Genomic DNA, 24,758 nt, shown 5'->3' with positions numbered 1-24,758 from the left:
GATTTCTAATGGGAACATCACATTTTACAGCGGCTGGTGGCTATGGATGGAGTGAGTCTTTTTCATTCACGGTGAGAATCTGATGAGAATTGGCAAAGTTTCAGGCTTTTGAAAAACCACAATTCACACAATTTCAAGATGTGAAGCAACCTCCCGCAAAGCTTCCACCTGCCAAATTATTGTTACCTCAGTCGCAGGAGTCTAAGAAGGGATTCAGAGGCTCTAGCCCTGCTGATGGCTCAAGTGGGTGCCAAGATCACACCTCCTGTGGGCATATCTTTTTTTTAGGCTGCTTTTTCTTCTTTTTTTTTCTTCTTCTTCTTTTTTTTTTTTAAAAAAAAAAAGAAAAAAAATAAATGTTAAAGAGAGAAGGCAAAGGTTAGGAATACCCATCTTTAAGAAAGCCTGTGCATCTCCAGTTTGGTTTCTTCTGCACTGCAGATTCGTGCAGGTTTCAGTGATTCAGTGACCCCTTCCAGTGACCTGCCTCATTTAGTGCTTGATCACAAAGTCACATCTGTGACCACGGAGACTTAATTTCAATACCTCTATATCCGAGGCTGGAAAGGGTGTGAAAAGGTAGAAAAATAAAAGATCTCTTGTTGAAAGTAGCCAAATTGGACTCTTGTTTGTACCGATGCCTGTTATGCCCTTCTTGTCACTTAGCCAGCCTTTTCCCACAAGTCATTAATAGCACATTTCTCATTTTTCTGGATACTGATAAGATCGCAGTTTCTGATTTGCAGAAATGCCAATCATTCCCAACTGCAGCTGAAATCAGCATGCAAAATCAGATCTCGTGTCTCATTCTGTGCCCCTCAGATTCCTGCTTTTGAGCAGAATTGCCCCATGCCTTGGTTCCCCGGCAGACAAGTGGGGATGGCAACACTCACATCTTCATGGTTTTGGGAAGAATGATGAGCAAATCTTCATGCAGCCCTCAGATGCTGTGGTGGCACACCACAGGAGACACACAAGGAAATTAATAATTCTGTCTTCAGAATGAGATTTGTACTGTAAATAAGGCCTGGGGTCACACTTCAGATAATGAACAAAATATTGAATTAGACGAGCACCATCCATTTTGAGCAAGGTGGTGGAAACTATACTAGGTGTTCATTTAATTAAAGACATATATAATTCATACACACAAGGGAAATGATTTAAGGTTCATTTCTGAGTTTAAGAATTGATTTGCAACCTTAATAATGTTCTTTTAAAACAGTGTGTGGGTGGCATGTATGTTTGTTATAGTCTGCCAGGCAGGTAATTCAGGGAAAGAGGGAAGCTTTGAGCTTTCAGCCCCTGGTCATTTCTTATGGATAATTCACTACCTGCACATCCTTCTTGGAAGCTGTTACATGTATGCTACCAATGGCTTATAAAAACAAAACAAAACCAGAAAGATGTAATGCAATATTTATTTAAAATCCCTGTTTTGGGAAATCATTGAATCATGTCTGTCTTGAGGCATTGTGGTTCCTTTTCTAAATACTTCTTACTGAAGATATTTCACCGTAGAACAAGAAGTCTTAGGGCTGCCTGTTTTGCAGCCAGCGAAGAATTGTTTAGAAGACAACTATCAGCCTTTCAAAATTAGAAATTCTTTTTTAAACCCTCCCCCTCTATTTTATTTAAGATTAAAAAACAAACCTTGTTTGAGGACAAGGGGACATTATTTCAAGGAGTTTCAAAAACTTGCCCTGAGGAGTGGATCACTTTATTTTTAAAATATTTTTAACCATTTTTTTAAAAGTTCTTTTTGCTTATTACAGCAGGCACATGGACTCTGTCAGAGCTCTGCCTAAACTCCACTACATCCTTCAAATTGATCCCGTTTCCAGCTTCAGACATGGGCTGACACTATGGAAACAGAAAATTAGTGCTGCATAGTTAAGCTGGCACGGGAGGAGGCTTTCCCAGCTGGAAATGGCCAGGTCCCAATACAAGGAACCTCCTGGGGGTCTGTGACTATGATGCTGAGCAGAAGGCTCAGGAATGAACCATAGGGGCCATGTGGGGACAGAGACGAAGAAAATAGAGGAGGAAGCTGTGACTAAAGTGTTAATGCCCTGCACATGGGGTGGGGAAAAGTGTCAGACGCATGCGACTGGGATGGGACTGCTTAAAATGAAGGTATTTGGCCAATTGCTAATAATGTGAGGCGTCTGGCTGCAATTTGCTTTGCATTGATTCATCACGTGGGGTTAGTACCCAGTCACCATGTCGAGGGAGAGACAGAACCACGGGGCAGCTCAGTCAGAGATGTGGATGGTGCTTTACATCAACCATGTAAATTTAGATGGAGGAAATGCCCAGGAGACATGGGTCAAACGCACCTCTAGCCTCTGTGTCTGGATGCCACGTAAATGAAGCATGTTTTACTATTGTTCTCAAAGGATATTGTTCTCAACTAAGGATATTGTTCTCAACTAAGGATATTGTTCTCAAATGTTGGTGCCTCTTGTCAGTCACCTGTGTCTGTTCTGGAAACACTAAAATCAGAGTGGTCTGACAAAGGAAAGTATCAAGTCTCCATAGGTCCCCTAGAAGACAATAAATATCAAGATTTGGTTGGGCGAACCTTGACTGCTCATTACTGTATAATTTGCTCGACAAGGAAGAAAACACTCTCCCGCCGTAGTTATATGCTTTGACAACTGTGGCCAAATTTTACCAAGTAATCAGAAGGGCCTTTAGCAGCTGGAGAGTCTGGCCTCCATATTTCTGAAAGGTGGAGAAAACATCTCTTCCTCTCTGTCCATTCATGCCCCTGACCTTCTCTTATCTTTTTCTGTGTCTATCTATTCCTCTCATTAAATAAGACAGGGTTGTGTTCTTGGGCATCCCAGGAGAGTTCAAAATAGTCCTCAAAGTACCTCCAAAAGGATTGAAAATGTATCTCTCCCTAGGATTTAACTAATGGAAAGAGCTGTGCAACCCAGGGTGTATGCAAAACAGTATAACAGCCTATGCCACAAGGAAGTCTAACATAGCAGGGTCTGAGAAAGAGAAGGGATCAGGACAACACCTTCATTGTTAAAAAAAAAAAAAAAAAAAAGAGCCAGTCAAGGCAACAAATAATGTGCGTTCTGTTGTCAGTTCATCAGTTCTTATTTTACCAGCCAATGCAGCAAAAACTTAATGCAAAAAAGTACTGCAACCTTCTTCTACCCCTCCTTCCCTGGTCTGCTCGCTCACTCTCTCTGGGATTGGCTTATTTAAAAACTATATTCCTGCCTAGGCATTCAAAAATGCTGAATGCCTCAAGCAAACTAGTAGAATAAGCATGTTTCTCTACTGTTTCTTGGCAGGGTCCACTGCCTGAGTCCTGCTTTAAATTAAAGCACATGTGGCTTGAGTTTAGCATTATCATGAAAATGAAATTACCACTTTAGAAAAGTCAAGTTATTTTGGAAGTGAAAACTGCAGGTCAGAGCCCACCAAAATTCCAAAAACTTGCTCAAAAAATGTCTCACTGAAGATTCAGAGCTGCTGCCGTGGACATGCATCCTTTTGGGTCTTGATTTATAGCCTTCCCCTTCCTACATTTGTTAGCTGCTCTCGGGAAAACCTTCCAGACGTCAACTCTATGTCCCTAGCTCCCTGTGCAGCTCCTCCCCTGGCAAGGGGAGAGACAAAAATATCTATCAGAAATCAGTTGCATTTACTTGAGGCTCATCCTATTGTTTTGAAGTTCTTTTGAAAATCGCCCTGGCACTGGTAAATATAACAATACCGTGTTCAAGCCCTGGCTGTTTGCTCAGCTAAAACCCCTAAGTGCAATTGCATTAATTTTCTCACCGACAGGCTAGAGCTGCATGGAGCGTAGACAAGAGCCTTCACTCTCCAAGCTTGGAGTCAGCTCTCATGTGCACTTTTTTAATGCTGAGGGGTTTGAGTGGGTGGTAAATCTCATCTGTTGCAGCAACATGGTGGTTTGAACGGGATTTGGCTTTTATGTTTGTATGTATATGTGTGTGTGCATATGTGCTTTGGTTAGTTAATACTTACATTAGCTACATATTTTTCTTTTCCTTTGGGCTTGTTATCATTCAAAACTACACACGTTGGGTCAAAAATGAAAACAGATACAAGTCAAGTCCCACGACTCCTAACTTAAAATGTGACAGAAGTGGATATTGGCTTGTCACACAGTGGCAGTAATGAGTCCATCTATAAGATGCCACTTGCCAGAATCTGAACTGAACCAAATGAGCTGGTTGTTAAAGGAATGTTGTCAGATGATCTTGATTCTTTGCTCCGCAACATTGATTTAATTTTATTGCAATTCCAGTGACTTCAATGGAATTAAGCCAGTCTCTGTGAGGGTTTGGGGGTGGAGGAATCAATCCTCAACGTGCCAAATATTGCAGCTGATGTTGGAATGACCAGCGTGTTGTCTAATCTTGTGGAAACATGTATGATGATTGTGCAAAAGGAGCTGGTAATATGGCTACTAAGTCAAGCCATAATAACTCACTCTGTTCCCTATACAGACAGGCATGTACCCTCATAAACATACACATACACACACAGAAAACTGTGTCTGGAAGAAAATAATTCTTCTGCCAAAGACTTCAGAGACAGTTGGAAGAACAGGGGAATGGTGGGTGCCAAGGAAATTTTCCCCAAGCTAAGACTTACTAATAGTGCTTTGCCTTGCTGCTGAAGTTTGCCAACATGACTGGAACTAGTGGTAAAACAATCACTGATTTTCAGAGTATTCAGGTCAAGTCTTCATCCATTTCGTGGAGCATGTTAAAACTCCTTAGTAAATATCTACTCCTAATTTAAAGCCATCCCACATGCCACACAAAGAGTTGAAGTTTGTCCAAAGTCCTACTATAACCTGGAACACGGTCAAGAGCAGAGGCTAGAGCCCAAGTTCATTTGCTTTGGATTGTGAACTATTACCATTGGTCTCATCGGGCGATGCAGTTCTCCTGCAGCCAAGGAACTGGTCCTCAGGGTCCTGTAGGGCTGCTTTCCCCCAGGCCTAGTCCGTTTTTCTCCTACATGGGTCTCTTCCAGAAAGATTTTTGATAAGAGTAGCCCTAACCAGGCTTTTAAAACTATCACAAGAGGCAGCAGGAGGAGTTTTGCTTCTACAGAGATCCAGGGCAAAAGATATGGTCTGATTAATCATGGCACCTCATGGACTGGGATGAGGGCAAAGGGCATCTCAAGGGAGAGCTTGGCCAAACTTCGTGGATGCTGGCAGCATGGAGGTAGAGTACGGGATTTAAACTCAACAAGAAGTGTAGGGGCAGCTCTGTGGGACTCTGGAGCAGTAGAAGGGCTGGGAAGAGAGTGACCGAGATCAGAGGGTACACAGAAAAAGTGGAAGGAGTGTTTGGTAGTGGATAGAGCAATTCCCTTTCACCCAAGTGAATCGCGACTTTTCATTTGATCAGCTCCTGTGAATGAAAATCACTTCTGGGTGTTGAGGGGATGAGCAAGTTGCAGGGGATGGAGAGGCCAGATGCAAGATGATCTGGGCAGGAAGAGGGTTGGGAGAAGTGAAAATACAGTTGCTGTGCACAGCTTTGAAAGGGTTGAGGGCTGTGGGGAGGATATGAGAAATAAACCCTACAATTAGAGACTGCCTCTGCTCAGAGGAGCTTCCAAACAAGTACCTTGCTCCTGCAGTGGCAAATAAGAAATGATCAGGTGAGGAAGAGGCTCAAGTTTTATATCTGAAAATCTGTTAATACCCATAATTTTCAAAGATGAAGTAGTGCATGAAATGGAAAAAAAATATCCAGCTCTTAGTGTTCAAGATCACCGAGTTGCACTAAATGAGCTATTGGTAGCTCAGGAAAGAGATTCTGGAATCACTGCAGAAATCTGGAGTCACTGAAGATCAGTGAAAATAAGAACTATCAGCACCATTCAAAATACAGAGTTAAATCTTCTTAGAAAAGAACTGGAGTAAAACAGAAAACATATCTATGTTGTTATATACCTATCTGTTGGGTTCATTTCTTAAATACTATGTGTAGGTCTGGTCATCTCATCTCAAGAAAAAATATAGAGAATCAGGAAAAGTAGAGTGATTCAAAGATGATCAGGTATATATACAATATGACATCTGCAAAAAGAGAGATTAAGTGAATGAGGTCTCTTCTGCCTGACAAAAAAAAAGCTGAAAGGGATGTGATAGAGGGCTATAGAAACATGAGTGTTATGGAGAAAGGAAATAGGAAACATTTCCATTTCGTAGAAAACTGGAAATAGAAAACACTGTGGGAAGTCATCCGTCCACAGGTTTATAATAAAAAGAAGTATTTTTTTTCATGAAAAATGGATTTAAGCTGTGGAACTCACTATCACAGGACAGTAGCCAAAAGTGTTAATGAGTTTAAGATCCAGAGACAAAAGGTCTAGCAGACAGTTTCAAATACAGTGAACAGCCTAAAGTCTCTAATTAAAAAAAAAAAATCTGTTAATCTGTTGAATAGCCTGTAGGACTGTACTAGGACTGTAGGGTGTGCTAGGAAAAATCCTTCTATTTTTCCCCTGTTCATTATGAGCTTTGCCATTGCTCTACCACCAAGACGAGGAGGGGGAGCCCTTTAACAGTTTTCGAGAGGTTAGCACTCTCATGGTTAGTGTGGAAAGCCCCATGTTTGAACCTTCTCCCTGGCTTTCAAACTTCTTTTTTTTTTTTTTTTTTTTTTTCCTGTGGAGTGCTGCGTATCTGCTGAGCCATACTCTTCCCTGGATACATCTACAGTGTCATGTTAGCTCATGCCTCAAATTTGCACTCAGCCCTTAACTCTCTGATCATCTGTGCCAGTATTAGGCTCATTCTCTGACTCATGTCTGCAGTGAACTAACTGGCTTTCCAGGCAGCGGAAATTCAGGAATTCAGGAGCAGGAGGTAGGAGACCATCTAGCCTTTTGGGCAGGGCATGCACTTGGAATAACTAGCTGCCGGTTCTGGCCTCACCTATATAAAGAAGGAGCATATATTTTTTTTGTTGGTGGTGGTGGTGTTTTTTTTCTATAATACACACATATATAAAATGCACATAGGAATTATTTGTATTATATATTATTTCTTAAGTATATTATATATACTTAAGGTGGGAGGTTAAAGAGAGAGAATGAGACTCTGAATATTCTGTAGACTTCCTCCATGGTAAAGGATAGGTATTTGCATACTCCATCTAGATTTCCAGTGGTTCAGATGCAGGCACCTACATTTCTGAGGAGACTATATGTCTTTCTAACATACATTATATTAATAGGTCTACTCAGGATCTATATTTTGGATCCGGACTCTACAGACTGCTTGTACGTAGACTCCTTTTTGGATCTAACCCTTAGTCCTTCTGTCCTGCAGTTCCCCTATTTTAACAAGCTGACAATGGTACTGCCTGTCATAACTGCAATGTGGCAGAAATAAATATGTTACAGGCTTTTTAAGCTTTTGAATACTATTGCTCAGGGGATGTACTTAGATATCTGCTAAGTATAAGTAGGCTGCGAAAAAAATCCATGCTGTCACTAAGGGGTTATCCAAGGGGTTATCCAACTCCAAGAGTGAGTTAGTGTGACCAGGCACTCTTAGCATGACTATGGTTAAGATGAAGGTGCTTATATTGGATGAGATGAGCTCCACTTAAAGAAGCAGGAGGGAACAATGTCCAACCATGCCAGCTGTGTGAGATGCATTAAAGTACGGCCAAGTGAGTATTCACACCAGGAGCTTTTAGGGAAGGAGCTTATTCTGCCACCTTTGATTATTTATTTTCCTGCCAAAGTTCTTTGCAAGAAGAAATCTCTCTTTTTCCCAGTGAAAACAATGTAGGGGCATACGAAGGATTTTACTTATAAAGATAAGAAAAATATTTTTTTGTGATTAATTTTTATGTATAGCCCAGAATTCCACTAGCCTATCTTCATACTTATTGTATAAGTGTGAGAGTGAAATATATATTTAAAGATTTTAGTATCTCTTATTTAGTTAATGTCCTACAAGAATTTAAATGAATCATTTGATGGCTCTGTACTTCATGATTGGCTAAGTTATTTAACTTACTTTATTGCTTCCCTGATTTATTGCCTGATGAGGACACTCAAGAAAGTCTGAGAACTTCTTTTGAGTTTATTGAGCTGGTACATATTTTATGCTGATTTCAAATAAATCAATGTCTGTTACAGCATAAAAAATGGGAGCACTGGAAAGAACATTGAAGAGAACTATTTCCGGAGCTTTGTGTTCTGCTTCATGCATAAAGCATGAGGGCTTCATTAACATGAAATTATGTGCATGTGAACCTTTAGGTCCTTATTAATCATTTGGGTGACTAATACGTGGAGTCCAGTGATTCCCATAGGCTAAAAAGAACCATAACCTACACACTGTGGGTGAGATGGTTCCCCAAAGGAGTGTGTAAAAGTAATGTCTCCTGTATATAGGAAGCCCTTGACAGATATTCCTGTTCTGCATGTGGTTCTCTGACCAACTCATTGTATTTTGAACAAGGCCATGGAGGAATGCCTTACTGAGCAGACAGCTTGGCCATTCACAGCCTTCAGGAGCTCTGATGTTGGTTTAATAAGAGCAGGACTTGGCTCTCTGTGCATCAGAAAATGATTTTACCTCGTTGATCCAGGACTTCTCTGTGATGTAAGTACTTCTAGGGTAGAGTTAAGGTTTTAAGATAACAAATTAAACTGTAGGCAGCTATCAAAGGACTGTGAGGCCTTTTCTGTACACTGCCTGAGACTAGAGGAAAATGAGATTCCTTGAAGCTTTGCTCTTGCTGTAAACAAGAGTGGTGGAGGCACATGGAGAAGCTAAATCATTTTTTTTTTCTGAGATGGTCATTCTCAGTAATGGACATCATTACTAATGTCATGTTTGTGCTCAGTGCTTTTTCTATAACTTCTTTGCAGCATCTTCCATCCTTGTGCATCTGCAAATTTAGTGTGTCTACTCTCTGTTTCAGAGCCTGAATAGGTCTCTGTTGAAATCACTTGATAAGTGAGATCTTTTGATATTAGGAAATTCCTAGCTATTCCATGGATATAATAATCCAGTCAGTTTTATACTTAAAATAATTTTGCCTGGACTATGTCTTTAGTTTCCATATGAGTGGCATATGAAAGACAATTACTTATGTAACATTTTTCCCCCCAAATCAAAAAGATCTGTGTTCTTGTTTTGAAAGAATACTAGATTGGCTTATTCTTGGCCCATCCCTACTGGCTTCTACTCATCTCTTTAGTATTTTCCAGGTATGACAATTAGCTTGTTTGCTTGCTCAATCCAGAGCTGATGGGGAATAAAATGCAAGCTAACTGGCCTACACTTCCTTGGTTGCTTTTATTCTTTCCTTTTAGAAGTGGGTACTATTTTGATTTTCTGTTTTTAACTTTTCCTCCACAGACTTCTCAAAGATAATTGCAAGTACTTACATTATTCCTTTACTACACTTTTTCAGGTTAAGTATTGTGGTGCAACACGAGTGGTTCTTTAGAACAAAACAGTTAGTCCCCAAGACCAGTCTCTGCGTGTTGAATTTTTACCTCAGACTAGCCCTAATTTGGTCCCAGATACCTAATTCTTGTTAATAAACACTAATTAGGGGACCTCCCAAAGTGTTTCTTCCTGTTTAACGTCATCATGAGCCTGTCTGGAAAGCCTGTCTGGTAAGCAAACCAGAACATGGTAAGTGGAGTCAATTGGGAAAGTCTCTCTGGAAGCTCATTCCCAATGCAAACTCAAGGGATTATTGTTCTGCATCCCAGAACACAGTTTATCAGGCCTAACCAATCTGCATACGTGTAAGTTCTGTAAGTACTTTTTGCATGTGATATTGATTTCCTGAGAACTTTTAATGAAAACTTATGCAAAAAGGTATCAAATACCTCAGTGCTGTCAGCAAATCCAACGGTAGCACCTCCTCTCTGCTGGATAAGAACAGCTTTCCTTGGTTCTCTTCTCACTACTGAGGCATTTATAGAAAGGTTTCTTGATATACTTTCTGTTTATTACTACTTTAACCTCATTTTGTATCTTAGCCTGTCTAATTTTGTTACTAACATGTTTCTACCCTCCTCATACTCATCCTACTCATCTGCTCTCATTTCCACCTCCTATATGCATCTTATACTTGAAGTCTAACAAGAGCTCTTGCTTTAGCCAAGCTGTGTCCTCCTGTGTTTCCTATTGTTCCTCTGCCCAGGCTGAGAGCTAATACTGGAGCACGAATTTGGACAGGATGGTTGCTTAGGATCCCTTCCAGCCCTTTATTTACATGATTCTGTGATGGTTTTCTTTGTGATGCCACAATAATAATTTATTAATATTGCGGGCACATTGCTGGTACATTGCTCCTTGGAGAATCACATTCTGTTTCAGTAAGACCATTTCTTACGTGTGCAAGAAAGGAAGAAGATCGTGAGTCTGTGTCCAGAACCTCAACCTCTGGCTATCCAGAACATTCAGGTCATTCAGAAAGAAAATAGGATGGCATGTACAGCCATGAAGTTGTGTTTGCAGAACAGTACTTCATAGTAGGTCATGAATAGACATGAGTGAAATTTAACAGTTGGTCTGGCTGAGGACTAAAATTTCTATGAGTCAACAGACTGGCTTTTGACCAGAGGGAATCATGTCTATTATCCTACAGCACTTGAAAACCTGCTATAGCCTTGGAAGTCTCCTAAATATCATGCAAAAGCAGAGAAGTTTTGTTATTGTTTTGTGTATTTGGGTTTTTTGGCTTTTTATTTTTAACTGAAGTTGTTCTGAGGACACAAAGTTCTCATCCAAAATCAGAAGCTATGTCTTGTGTTACGAGAGTAAAGGAGAACTGGCAAGACACACGGAGCCCATGAGAACAAACTAACAACACAAAGGATTTGCAATATTTAATCAAGTTCTCGGTGATCACAAATCTTGCAACACATTCCAAAACTACTAAAAATGCTATACAGAAACCAGCTGAGCCAATATTTAAAGCCTTTTTAATTTAACAGAACCCATTTTTTATAGTATCCAGGATATGTTTCTGGCTTTCCTCTTTGTCACATGATCTCCTGTCCAGATGTGCTGGTGTATATCTAGTAGTGGACCAGCCAAACCACAGCACTTTCCTCCTGCTTGTAGCGTGTTGCTGTAATTCAACCATACTTCTCTCAGCTGCAGAAGCGCTACATTAATATGTGGTATAACAACAATAACACAGGAGGGGATAAAGCTAACCATGGCTTTAACTATGTATCTAAACATAATAACAAAAACAATGGAGCAACCCTATTCAAAGAGGTTAATTTGTACTCACTGTATAAAATCAAAGTCGGTAGTTGTTTTTAAGACTTCCCCTTTTTTTCACCTGCAGCAGAAAGTTTGTATTGAGGAGATGATTTCTTGTAGCTTTTCTTCAGGAAATTAGCTACCCTCTGTGCCTGGGTCCCACCAATTGTGCTGTGCTTGGGTCATGCCCTCTTTGGTTGTCTTCTGTGCAGACAGCCACGGTGTTGTCAGCCACGGTGGCTGCTGTGCAGACTGAGAAGGGAATTAATTCCAGGCTTGCAGGTTAATTATTGACATGGGTTATCACTGTCGGCATGCTCAGAAATAGGAACGAAAGGCTTGAGGGCTGGTTCTTCCTCCTCTGTTCATGGGATAACCCCACCGGGCCAAGCATGACCTTGCAAGGTAAAGGCCGTATCCACTCTCCTCCATGGAAAGTTAATGGGATTCTTATGAATGACTCCATTAGGAGTCGGACTGGCCACATGCCAAAGAAATCAGTGGCCTTGCTTCTGATTTACACTGTCATAAGCATGAGGGTACATTAAATCCGTAATCCTTGTCCCCACAGTGGCCTGGAGCTCGGCAGCTGGGTCCTACAAAGTGCCATAAAGTCCCTACCAGTGCCGGGAAGCATTGAGGACACTGGTGGAGAACTGAGCCGTTTCAGATATGAAGAATGATGGCTTCAGACAACTCATTTCTAAAGAGTGCATCAGGACTCTCTGTGTGTATGCATTCGCAGTCTCCATTGCTCCAGGAACCCAGCGCTTCATATTTGAGATGTTAACTGTGCCTTTGGAAGGTGGGATGGTGTTTTTATTCTATATTATTTTAAAGATGGTGAAAATAAGATGCAAATTCAATCATCTGCCTAACTTTTCACACTCAGCTCAGATGATGGATTAGGAGCCTAACTACCTCAGACTCCCCCTCTCATCAGCACAAGAAGGAGGCCACAAGGACCTGAACTGCCTTCTGAGGGTGACCTACAGCAATGACATTTATTTATGTGTCTTAATTCAGATGATCTGACTCTAGACCAGAAAACACAAAGGCCATTTTTTTTGAGGGTAGAGAAACGTTTCCTGAGGCAGAGTTAAGCACATAATTCCCATTGAAAGATGAGGAAATGACATGTTAAACCCATTCGGGCAACTGAAAATCCCAGCAATTATTTCTTTACTTTTGTAGGATTGCCCCCACTTCATCCAGCCCTGCTGTAAAGGCGTTCTTGACTGAGGCCCCTCACCCTCACCACTGCTCTGTCCTTGCAGGACATAAATGCGGTAGGGCCTCCCACCCTGTGCAGGGCACGGAATTCATCCTGGGACACAAAATCTCCCAGTGCTGCTCCTGATGTGGCACGGACTAGGGTTAAAGCTGCCTAGTCTGTCACACCAGAAGCAATAACGTTGTAAAAGCTCCAAGTGCCTGTATCACCACTGATACAAGTGTCCTCTCACCACTGAAGGTAATGCTGAAGACGTGGGAGCTAGAGACTGATGGATTTCTAAGCCTGACATGCCCCAAGAGTGCCCATCCACTCTTCGAAGCATCAGCTGCTTCATTTAATCAGATTTTTTCCTTTTTTTTTTTCCACCACTTGCTCTTCAGTTTTTCGAATACACCTTCTCTGAGCCAGCCATCAGAAACCCTCTGTTCTGGAGTCTCATTCAACTCCAGCCTGAGCAGTGATAATGAAAGATTTACTTCTCTATTTTCCTGTGAGGAGATCTTCACAAATATGTATTGTTCTTAATGGGGATTTGCTCTAAAGCAAACAAGAAAAAAGAACCTGCTTTTTTCTGTGTGTGTGATATCACTGACATTAAAACACCTCCTGGTTCCCATTTATTCCCTTACTAAAACAAATTTTAAAAGTCTTTCACTCACTCCACGACATTAACCTTCAAGCAGGAAAGGGATCGACTTCTTTTATTATTTCAGCAGCGTTTCCTAGTTTGGCTAGTCAGCTAGTGCTAAGAGGGTGTGTGTGTAAATATACATTATAATCACATTACAAATCACTGCCAAACAGAGCAAACACAGACTAAAGTCTGTCTGCAATCAGAGAAGTGATTGTAGATTGAGCTCCTGCACTTCTGGAGTCAACAGGAGTGCACTTCCCAACTTCAGGTCCAGGCAACTCCTACAGAAAGGTGGCATCTTCATGGCCAATGCATATTTTGCTGGCATAGTTATCCATAGTTATGTTAAATCCACTTAAGCTATACTAATAAAGTAAGTCTTATTGATTCAGTCACTACAGAATCAAAACAGCCTTGGGTGGAGATATCAGAGTCAATTCTGCCCTGTGAATTACCAAATAAATCAACAGTTAAGTTCCTAAATAACAGTCATGAAGTTCCTGAAGTCATAGCTGTTAGAAAAAGGCAAAATTTGCAGAAGAATCTTAGAGCAGCTGGAAAGCACTGTGCAGAGAAGAGAAGATAGGGCATAGGGTTTCAACTTGTGCCTTCACCAAGAATGTGAAATTCATCAGTTTGGGCTCTCATAGGAGGGTAGCCTTGAGGAAATTCTATCAGAAAGACCTGGAGATCTTCCTGATCTCTGCAGTGACTCAAAAGCTAATCTAGACTGTAGTTCAATTTCAGAATAGATTTGGGCCAAGTGAAATAGTTTGGCCTCACCTTGAGTGAAAGAAGGGTGATAAGTTGAAGTGTAAACCTCTAAAAACAAGAAAACTCATTTTGTCAACTAGAATGTACTTGATACAGAAACACTGAACACGAGGATGAATACTGGCCTATATATAGGACAAAGCCGCAATGTCATTTTGTCACTTATGGTCATGATGCTTATTGCTAGACTCGTCAGTGCGCACTAACAGACTTCCCCAGCAGCTTCTTTCCCCTTGATTTAGGTGAACTTGGGCACTGGGAAGTGACATCAGCCAGGACCTGGAAGTTGCTGTCATCAGTAGGGTTCAGGTGAGGAGGAAGTTGCTCCCAGAGGGAAACTCGGAGATAGACTCATAGACGCTCGGAGACGACTTATTCAGCTGTGACTTTTATTAGGATACCATGCACATATAAATCTACTCAAAGCAAGTGTTTTTTAAAAGGGAACCCACAAAGTCACCTCTTAGAAATACAGAAATAAAAGTGGTGGGGTCCAGCCGAGCAGCCAGTCCCCACACCAGACGATGCTCAAATCATTGAATAGTATCTTTCTGCAACCAGACACCCATTGCTCACAGATAGCGATGCCTTCTCCTGCCAGAGCAGCCTCCTGGCAACAAGGCATCTTTTGTTCACATTATTTTCATTTCCTAGATCCTCCTTGCCTAAGAAAAAGGGGAGATGGACCCTAAAGGTATTTGGAATACTCAGCCTGTTGGAGATATTTTCTTGCACAGGCCAAAGGCAAGAGCTTGCGAGGGTATGAATGTGTCTGCAAAGAGCTAAGCAAGAACATTGTGTAACACCAGGAAAAGGATATCCCTGCAGCATCCCTGCCTATTCCCGGAAATGGCTGGAGACTGCAAGAAAGACATCTTTGCAGATGTTTTAAGAAATTTTTATAAAATCTGACTTGTTCTTTTTTTTAACCCCCCCCCCCTTTTTTTTTTACTCTTAGCTCAGACTGTTTTACATGTTACAACAGACCATTCAGCCAGCATTTCAAAATGACCTGTGAAATTACACAAAAAAAAGAGAATAAAGCAGATGTTGAGTCTGTTTCATTGAAGCTCAAGGGAGAAGCACATGGGGCGGGATCCTGACATGCCAGTGTTGGCTCCTGCAAACCTTTGCTCTTGGCAAGTCATGAGACTCAGAGCACTTTTAACCACCAGTGTCATCTTCTACCAGCCAGTGCTGCAACAAGCAGTGCTCCCCAGTTTGTCCTCCTCTTTGCTGAAATGTTAGCTGCCTGAATTTTCTATAAATTGCTTTTGAAGCTTCTGGACAAATGCCTTTTTTATGGCAGTTGTTTCTTATGTGGTGGGCAACATCACATACAAATGTAAATATTACCTTCCCTATGATGTTTATTAAGCTTGCTCACAAAAAATGACGTTTCTCTTTGCTCTCCCACCTTTCTTTTGCTGTATGATATCACTTTGGATTACTGAGGCAGCCAGATGCATCCTGGTTATTCTGGCTTCTCTGCAAAGCAACATTTCCCTGAAACCTCTATGTGCACCAAAAAGTCATTTATCCAGCTCAGCTTTATACAATGATTAAAACAGGACTAATTCATATCCCTCTACCTGCAAAGAGCAATTTTATTCTAAAATTCCATTATATTAAGTAAATAAAGAAATACATACATAAATAAATAAATTTAGGGCTCCATTTCACTCTGTTTCCTGCTCTACTTCTGGTGACGGGGGTTGCACTGGTGATGCAGCTACGAGCTGTCTGGAAACTTCTCCCTGAGAAGCTCCCTGGGAAGCTCAGCCATGTCAGTGGTGTGGGGCATAACACAGCTATACTGAGAAGATGCCTTTATCTCAGCTCCAAAAGCTCCAAAAGAAAAAAGAGGAATTTTGAAAAAGTGAAACAGAGTTCTCACAGTGGCGAGATTAAAATGTTGAGGTGGGGAGGAGGAAGTGAAAAAAATTCTTGCAAAATGTAGGAAGTACTAATATCGTGGCATGGCTCAGAGCTTCACTAGGAATCAGAGACTCACACTATTACATACAGATGGATTGCATAGTATCAGGTCTGCGCTCATGTCTGGCAGAATTTTTACCACTTTCATTGCAAAAAGCAGATACCACAGTAAAGTGACTACTCAGTTTTTAAATGGTTCTTTCTTTCCTCCTCAGAGTACATCATGGATTTGTCTGCAGCCAAAAACACATGTTCATTTAATTGAATTCAAAGTGGTGAAGTAACCAGCAAGGGTTTAAATTACAAGTGGAAAAAAAAAAGGAATTTGCAAACTGAGGCCAGTTCTGAGACTCTGACAACTCCTTCTCCCAAATCCCTCACTCCCTCCAAAAAAAAAAAAAAAAAAGCAAAAGAGCAAAACTTCAAGAATTTTACTTGCCCCAGACTCTGCAAAGTTCAGCCCTTCTTAATATAATCACTTAAACTGTGCCTAACTGCAAATTCCGGCATGTTCGCAGCCTTCTGCAGATGGTTATCACACCCCTTTAGCCATTCTCCAGCCAAGCTGCATGCGTGACATTCTTCTGATCCTTGTAAAATCAATGGAAACCAGCTATCATTTTTGGATGTGCACAGAAACGCATCTTTTCCCAAAGCTATTGGTGACCCTCAGCCATTTATTAGCTGCCTTAGCCATCCACATAAAACCAGTAGAGGGAGGCATTACACAGATGTGGTTCTCCAGCTGAGGACCGATTTTCAGATATTTAGGGTCAATAATATGAAGCAAGGTCACAAACAACCACAGCCCTGTCTGGTTTATTGGCCAGACTGGTGGGGAAAAGAGAGAAAATTTTTAAAGGATGGGGAAACATGCTTCCTGGGATGGCAAAAATTGCTCTCCTGGTGCTCTAGGTGTTTGCAAGATGATTGAAATTATTGTAAGGGAGGGCAGCTGAGGAAAAAAAAAATCTTTGATTCAGATATTCCAGAAAATATGTGTAATAAAACTTTTCCAGAATATCCATACATTAAATCTGTAGTGTCTCGTGTTGATTTAGCAAATGTAACTCATCTAACTCCCTATACTGTTTTCCCATCCATTTAGGGACCTTTAGGAAACAAAACAACTTATTGTGCCTCTTTTTATTTCTAGCTGTTTAGTTATGCCTATGGTAGCAGGAAAAGTTCTTATTAGGCAGGACATTTACCCTGCAATGTGTATGCTCCCGCTGGGAGGCCACAGAATCAAGTTCGCATTATGAACTCTATTTTCACCTCCCACATTGTGAGCACTGGAAGAGAAAGAAAATAAAGGGCTTTTGGCCTGTAAGAATATAGAATTTCTTCCTTCGGAGAAGTGAATTGAAAACTACTTTTCTAGGAAGAGAAGCTTTCTATGAGCAGTGCCATTATTTCAGGTTATGGGTTTGTATGGCTTTAGCACCTGGAAGCTCCAGCCAAGATGAGGCTTTCACATTGGTGCTGGCTATAGGCTACACTCAGTGAAAAATCCCCTACTGCCAAGAATTTACCATGTAAATAGGCAGAGCAAAGGAGATTGATTTACTCCTCATTTTACAGATTTTACAGATTTTACCTGGACAAAGGAGACATTAAGACACTTGTCCATGCTCATGCTGCCAGCGATCGAACCCTGTCTTGAGTTTGAGTCCAATGCTTTAACCACAAGCCCCTCCTCTACCCAGTTTCAGTGTTTAATTAATGATGATGATGTCTGCAGCTTCCTCTTATCAAGCCACCCTTTCATCAATTATGATATTGTGGTTATTCCCCTGCTATGTATATGGCTGTCTTCCAGTTATTACCAGCTCCTGAAATCATGTTCACAAGTGTAGAATTTGTTAATCCATCCCAAGTCCCTTCTTAAATGCAAAGCCAAACTGTGCTTTCAGTGTATGCTCATTTTTATATAGTTGACCAGAGTGGAACAGTAGGGCAAAACTTATTGGGATGTATGAGTTAATGAAGGTTTCTGCTACTGTTCCTGTTACTGCCTGAAGTGTGAGTTCAGCAGAGCAATCTGTTTCATCGAGGACTTTTGTCACAGGAAAAAGGTCTGCTTCCTTCATGAAACTTCTGGCATGGTTCTGAAGGTTCTTCAGGTAGAGGTTAATTGTTTTTTGTTGCCTATTCTGGCAAAATCTTGATTTCTTCCCAGATCCCCTTATTCCTTGTCAATATTTGTAGCCTGGCCTATCTCTCTGCTTCGTGAGAACCAAGAGGAGGGCTTTGTAGGGAATTGTTTTTATCACATTCTCTATTTTCCTCTTTTTAAAATGGACCTTGGATTACCATCATGACACAGAATAGACTCAGGACTATTTGTGGAATTTCCATTAGCTTTGCATGAATCTAAGTACACTTCATTGTGTATCAGCACATTGTTTTTACTAATATAACTTTAGGCAAACAAAAGATACGTCATGATGTCATCACAAGTAACTTTATTCTATTACTCAGCTTATTTTGGGTAAACCATCTCTTTTCTGGGTAAAAATGTGGCAAGGGGTCCTGGGAAGAATGTCCCTCTGTACTCTGCCTCAATCCCTCAATTTGTGAACCGGAATGAGTGAATTTCATTCCCATGTGTGACACCCCGCATGCTTACGTGAATGCTGTTGCTCACACTGCTTAAAGCTGATGTCAGTCTCATGTACAACAGTAATGAATTGATATTTTGCATATTTTGTGATGAAAAAGAGTGAGAAGAAAAATTACTGTTCTTGAGTGAAGGTATGAATAAATAAAACAGGCAAAGGTTCAAGGTAAGTAGCCAGAGGACACATTCTCAACTCAACTCCAGACCAGGCTGACCACATCCTAGATGTCTATTGTGAAATGTCCCTGGTCCACACACATCTCTAGACCTAAACACTATCTGGGAGAATGCTATTTGGCCTGGGGAAAAGTCAACCTGTGTTATATACTAACAATTTAACAATATTGACAGTCATATGTCAGTCCTTGTGCCCCTGGCTGGCTCTTTTTATAGATATACTCCAAGTCTCTGTTATCTTACCTTACATTAGTCTTCACTACTGCGCAAGTGTAAGAGGGAGTGAGATGCTTATGGGTCTCAGCTCATCCATGATGAGTCCTTTTGCATGTGCGCAAACTGTCGATTCTGTTTAGGGTAGCACAGGGTAGAGTGGAGCGGTCCCTTTCTGAATCTCCTGCTCATGTCCCCTGTCACCAAGGATGAAGTCCCTATGAACAGAGGCAACTCTCAGAGCCTAAGTACATTCCCACTCTGCATGAAGAAAATTCAATGGTCGAGATGGCAGAACAGATGCATCATAAACAAGATGCCACCAGAGCTGTGGGATCCATCTCACCAAACTTTAGATGTCTACAATGCAGATGTTTGTATCTAAGCACTCTTCAGAGAGAGGAATAGACAATTGCTATAATCCAATTAATCTGAACTGCTTTAGACATTTGCCTTAGGATGAAGCAAATCATGCTCTCGAAGTATCTATTTTATCCCCCATTGACAGCTAGTCTAGACAACAAATGCAGAGCTATATGCATGTGGTCATATGGATCTCTGCTCTTGTGGCTGGATCAGACATAGAGTGGAAGCAGCAAAGTATATGACACTAATAATAAAACAGATAAGAAGATGTGAAGAAGGGGAAAGTGGCATCTTAAAGAATCATTTGTTCACCAAAGGTCACTGGAAACCATTCTGAGGGCTCCTGGCCAAGGCACTGGATCAGTCAGTGTTTTCTTTATTATGAATGTACTGCCAACTCAGCAATGGTCTTTTTTTTTTTTCCTGAGTTAATGCCATTTAATTAACAGATTCTCTGCTTATGAATGGGAAATATTGAGTAGGGTACTTATGGGAAGTATTCGGTTTCTTAAGGTTTCTGGACAATTTTGTCTGAACGATTTTATCTTGTATTTTTAAGAAAACTTTTTAGATACTCAGTCTGGCTTTCACTGCTGCCAACAACACCTGGCAGCCTAGTTACATATACAGAAAATCCTGTCTATCATCGGTAAGGAGTCAAGCCTGCAGTCCACACGGGCAGAATTCCCACCCAAATCACCAGGAATCCATCCAGAGTAAAGAAGACAGAATTGTACTCTTATTTTTCCAAATTCATCTCTTCCTGTGCTTTGCTGTCTATCCCTTTTGAAAGAAAATAACATTTGTTGTTGTTAGATGACCTTTGACCATCAGTTTTTGTCTAGGTCTTAGCCTGCCTGATATCCAAAATTTCAATCAAAGGTAGAAAAATGGAAGAGTGTGTGAAAAAAGACTCACTGAGAACTCCATCATCCAGTTTTGCAGTGTTCCAGAGCAGAAAGAACTTACTGCTCCCCATGGTTTTATATCCTGAAGCATGAAATTCGATTACTTTTCTTCTGCATTGTTACTTTTCATCAAATAACCTGCCTTTCTAACTTCAGCCAAAGTATTTGATTCACAGGATTTACAGAATGAATACATTGGTCTTGCTCTGTCTTTCATGTGCCTTTTGCACCCGTCTTGCATCTGTCTGAGTACCGGGTTAATCTTAGTGCACTCCTGCTTGACCATGTTTGGGACACTCAGGCGTGCATTAGTTGATCTTTGGGCATGTTCTCTTTCCTCCTCCACTTCTCTAGTTTGTTCCATTCAGTTTCATCCAACACTTCTCACGTCAAGTTGTGCCATAATTTCCTCTGCTGACATTCAGCATCCTTAGTGTTGGACTTCTGGGTCTCCTCATAGTTCTAATTACAAACCTGGAGATTTAGATGGAATTTTAATGGTAATATAATATCGAACTTAGGGCCAAAAAAAGTACTCAGCATTTTGGAACTACCACAAACCAAGATGCAGAATGGGCAGTAGGCTTTAAACACAAATGTGCAAAAAACATTTAAGGAGACTTATCCTTAACTTAAATTCTGTTTTATTTTTCCTCCTCAACCAACCCATTTTATAAGGGAACATTTAATTTGTTAAATTGAAATGTTCAGACTCTTTAAAGAGAAAAGACTCCAAAAATGTAGTATATATTTCATGCCAAAATCTTATTCCAGAGTTTGCCACCCATTTGTGTTTCAGTAGAAATACTTGCCTCCCACTCATTGGCACTGTCTCAAAACTCTTTTTCTCAGAGGAGGTGCTGAAAAAGCATCAGAGTATTAATTTGTCTTTTGTGGGAGGTTTTAGTGTTGTTATAAATCACTATAAATCACAAATCAAGCTTTAAGTGGGAGACTTCATAAGCTGCTCTCACTGCGTAAGGCTATGAAAATGAAAAGCTTAAAGCAAATGTTATCTTGCTGTGTTGTATTTAAATTGCTTCTAGACTTGGTGGCCTGATATTGCCAATGTCTGACCTTTTCTTTCCAGTGGTGAAGTGTGGTAGACATCATCTGTGGTGAAGAACATGATTCAAAGTCTCTGTCAAAGGGAGGTGCTTCAAGTACTGCATTCAAATTTGTTGCACTGTCATTCTTGTGGACATTGCATACACTTAGATCATTTACAGTATCTTATCCAATGCATGAATTTAAGATTTTAAGCCCTACAGCAACACTTCTTGTTCTGATACCAATCACATGTGATTCCATACATGAAATTCTGCATGCTGCAAAACCCTAACCTGAGAGTTAGTAATACCTCATGTTTGCATGATATTTTTCATTCTGAGGTCTTTTTCTGAGATTGATACACCAACCATGTATAGATAATTATCAGTAATCATCACTAATTGCTTTTACAATTCTTACTCCACTTTGGCATCTACTTTGAAATGGCAGCTCATCAAAATGCAGGCTTTGTGAAGACATTTCTGAATAGGAGCTGTATAAGGAGTTCAGCAAGACAAAGCGTTCCAAATTGGAGTATGGCCAGGACACCAAAGCCATTGCTAGAAGTCATGGGATCTTTAATGCCCACAAAGTGGTCAGGACCTCCGCTGAGTTTTATGAGTGTAATGTCTCACCCGAAGAACAACTTCTTCAGCAGCACAGTACCCCATTGTATTGCACTGGACTCGTACATGTGCGAGGAGAAGAGTACCATTCAGTAAATCTCTCATGCCAACGCATCCAGCAGACTAGACTGTCTTAGTGTGTCTTCCAACCCAGCAGACCACCTGTCTTGGCTCACCACATACGGCTGAATGCCAGTGGAAGATGGCACAGTTCTTGGCCTTCTCAGATAAAGACATTTTTGGGGCCTTGTGAGATTTGTCTGGCTGTACAGAATTTTGTTCATATGTTCATGCTTCAGCCCAGCCATTTGCAAATTGGAAGAGAATCCAATCAAGGGTTGAGCTGCTTTTCCTTCAGGCCTACATCAGCAGGAGTAAGCATCCGAGCCCTCCAGAAGGTCCAATGATAGCGGTCAGTTGAGAAGATGCATTCAAACAGCTTGTCTTAATACTTTTTGGGCCAACTACCCTTTACTGCACAGGATTATACCCCAAGTGACTTCAGCTATCTGCTCAGCTGAAAGAAATCTGTGGGCATTGCAACTACTTTACCATCTTAGCTGATATAACAGGTCATGTTTCTCTCAGGGTCTGGACCCTGCTGTGAGTTAGTCCAGCAGCATGAACATATCCATAGGACATGAGTGTGCAACACAGGAGAGGTTAAGAACTTTGTGCAGCCCAGCATAGGGCATTTTCAGTTTCCTCTGTCATTTTGGACTAGCCACAGGGCTCTTATACTTGCTTCAGTTGCTGTTGAACATTTTCCTGCTCACATCCACAAGGCTTATAGCAGCTCTCTGCAGAAAAGAGGAAGCCAAACTGAAGTCTTTACTATGGGACAGATCAGTTTAAGTTGTCAGAGCAACAACAATAATTATGGGACTATTCACTTCAAACAGTTCAATTCACAGTCCCAATGAGCTATTCACATAGCTCATTTACTTAAATCATTAGTTGATGGAGAGAGGGTTGAAGGTTAGGTCATCATTTTCTGCAAAGGAAGGTCGTTGTTGTCTCACTGTTTAAAAAAGGAATCCAGCTTTTCAGGCTTTTCTTGGGAATTTAGGCAGCAATTGGGTGCCTGTATATGTAACTGAGTCCTCACGCATATCAGGAGACAGGAGTCTATATCTCAGGGGCATGCCTATCTATCTGAGCAAATATACTTAGGAACCAAAGGAAATTCAGATTAAAAGATTTTTCGAAGAGTTTAGGTGAGGACAGTATTAGGCACACTTGGAAAACAAGCAGACTGGTGCAGGCCAGAGAACACCAACCATCATGCAGCATGTCTTAGCAGGCAGTGACTCCAGTGAAGATTTGAAAATTGCAGAGAAAACATCTGAACAAAGCTATTCATCATACAGCAGGAAGAACTGATTTAGGGCTTGGATATAAATCAGAGAATACAATAGAAATTTTGTACTATTCCTCTTTAGAAATAAGGTGGATATTCTTGGATTTTTCAATATGCCTGGTTTTCAGACTTCAATAGTGTAGTAGAAAAAGATGGAGTAACCATGAGGACATTTGAGAATCAGGCCAGGAGAATAATTAAAAGATAAACACCCTTACAGCACAATATGTGTGGATTACAATACTATAGATCTCCAGTCAACAGTTAAGTGGTGCCTATGCAAAGACAGAAAATCTAACAGCAGAGAAATCGTCAGGGTAACCACCAAAAATAGTACAATAAACGGTGACTTGAAATAGAAGCTACAAAAGTAAAATAAAAGAGAACATGGAAACATAATAGAAAATCTAAGTACCTCTTCAAGCCAGGAATCTCTTCACTGGAAAATCTAAATGTAGTTTGGATTTTTTTCTTCTAAAAAATCTCTATCTCAAATCCAGGTGTGAATTAGAAATGAAAATAGAATCCTGAGAGGTCCTGGAGGCTGTCAAAAAGGATCAATAGAGAAAAATACAGAGCGTTGCCACTCTCTAAATTCCATGGAGCAGTGAAGACTTGAAGACTTTCTTCTATCAAATGAGCAATTGCAAGTCATGGTGTGGGATTTCTGTCACTCTTTCTCTCCCCAGGACGGATGCTAAGAATTTTTGTCTTGGCTGTGGGTCTACCTAATTCACGCCCAATCTCTAGAAACAGAAAGGAGATCAGCATGGGAATTATGCTTTAGACTGATTTGAAAACTGAAGCCTGTTATGAGTAAGGAAGATGACCTACAAACTGCTGGACATGAGGCGGGCAAGGATGTATATGTGACAATCCACAAATCCTCTGTAATCAGCACTAGCTTTCCCAGCAGCATGGCTATTTGGGAGGCCTTTTTCTCATTGCCACATTAATCTTCCCTGAGTACAAGAAAGGTGGTTGCCTTGGGCACACTGTCAATGCAGAACCCATAGTTTGAAACTGGGGCCAAAAATACATTTTTGTAGCATCAGCTGAACATTTGTGCAGCAGGTTTTCTCTTTATCCAGTCTTCTGACATGACAGGCTGATCGTTAGTGGGTGGGAGGGAGAGGGTAGAGGATGGAGAGAAGGAGGAAGGGAAAGAAGTATTGTTGATTTTAATTTTTACTATGGTTTGTTAATTTTGGCATGTGGGAGGTGGAATTGCTCCTGGCTTTCCTTTTATTGTGATTATACTTCTTTAATGTTGGCAAACACACCTGGAGCTGACAATAGGCATTTTTCAGTAGCACATTGTTATGAATAAGCTAAAAATAAAATAAAGAAGCGAAACACAAAACTGAGTGTGTGGTTATCTCCAAGTGACACCCTAAGGCCTTACTGTTGTGCTTTCAAACTGTATAAGCCTGTCACCCTGGAAACAAATAGATAAAAGAACAAAGATATAACCATATCTCTTGGGTGCAAAGAAAGTATTTGTAGGGTTAATTCCTGTGGTCTTTCCACAGGTAGAAGTCCCAGGTAGTTTTGCCTAAGTAAGATCTAAGGAAAGA

Source organism: Tinamus guttatus, unplaced genomic scaffold (assembly GCF_059628265.1).
Source record: "Tinamus guttatus ecotype Peru unplaced genomic scaffold, ASM5962826v1 Tinamus_guttatus_pri_ptg000080l, whole genome shotgun sequence".
Lineage (NCBI taxonomy): Eukaryota > Metazoa > Chordata > Aves > Tinamiformes > Tinamidae > Tinamus > Tinamus guttatus.
This window is presented reverse-complemented; position numbering follows the sequence as displayed.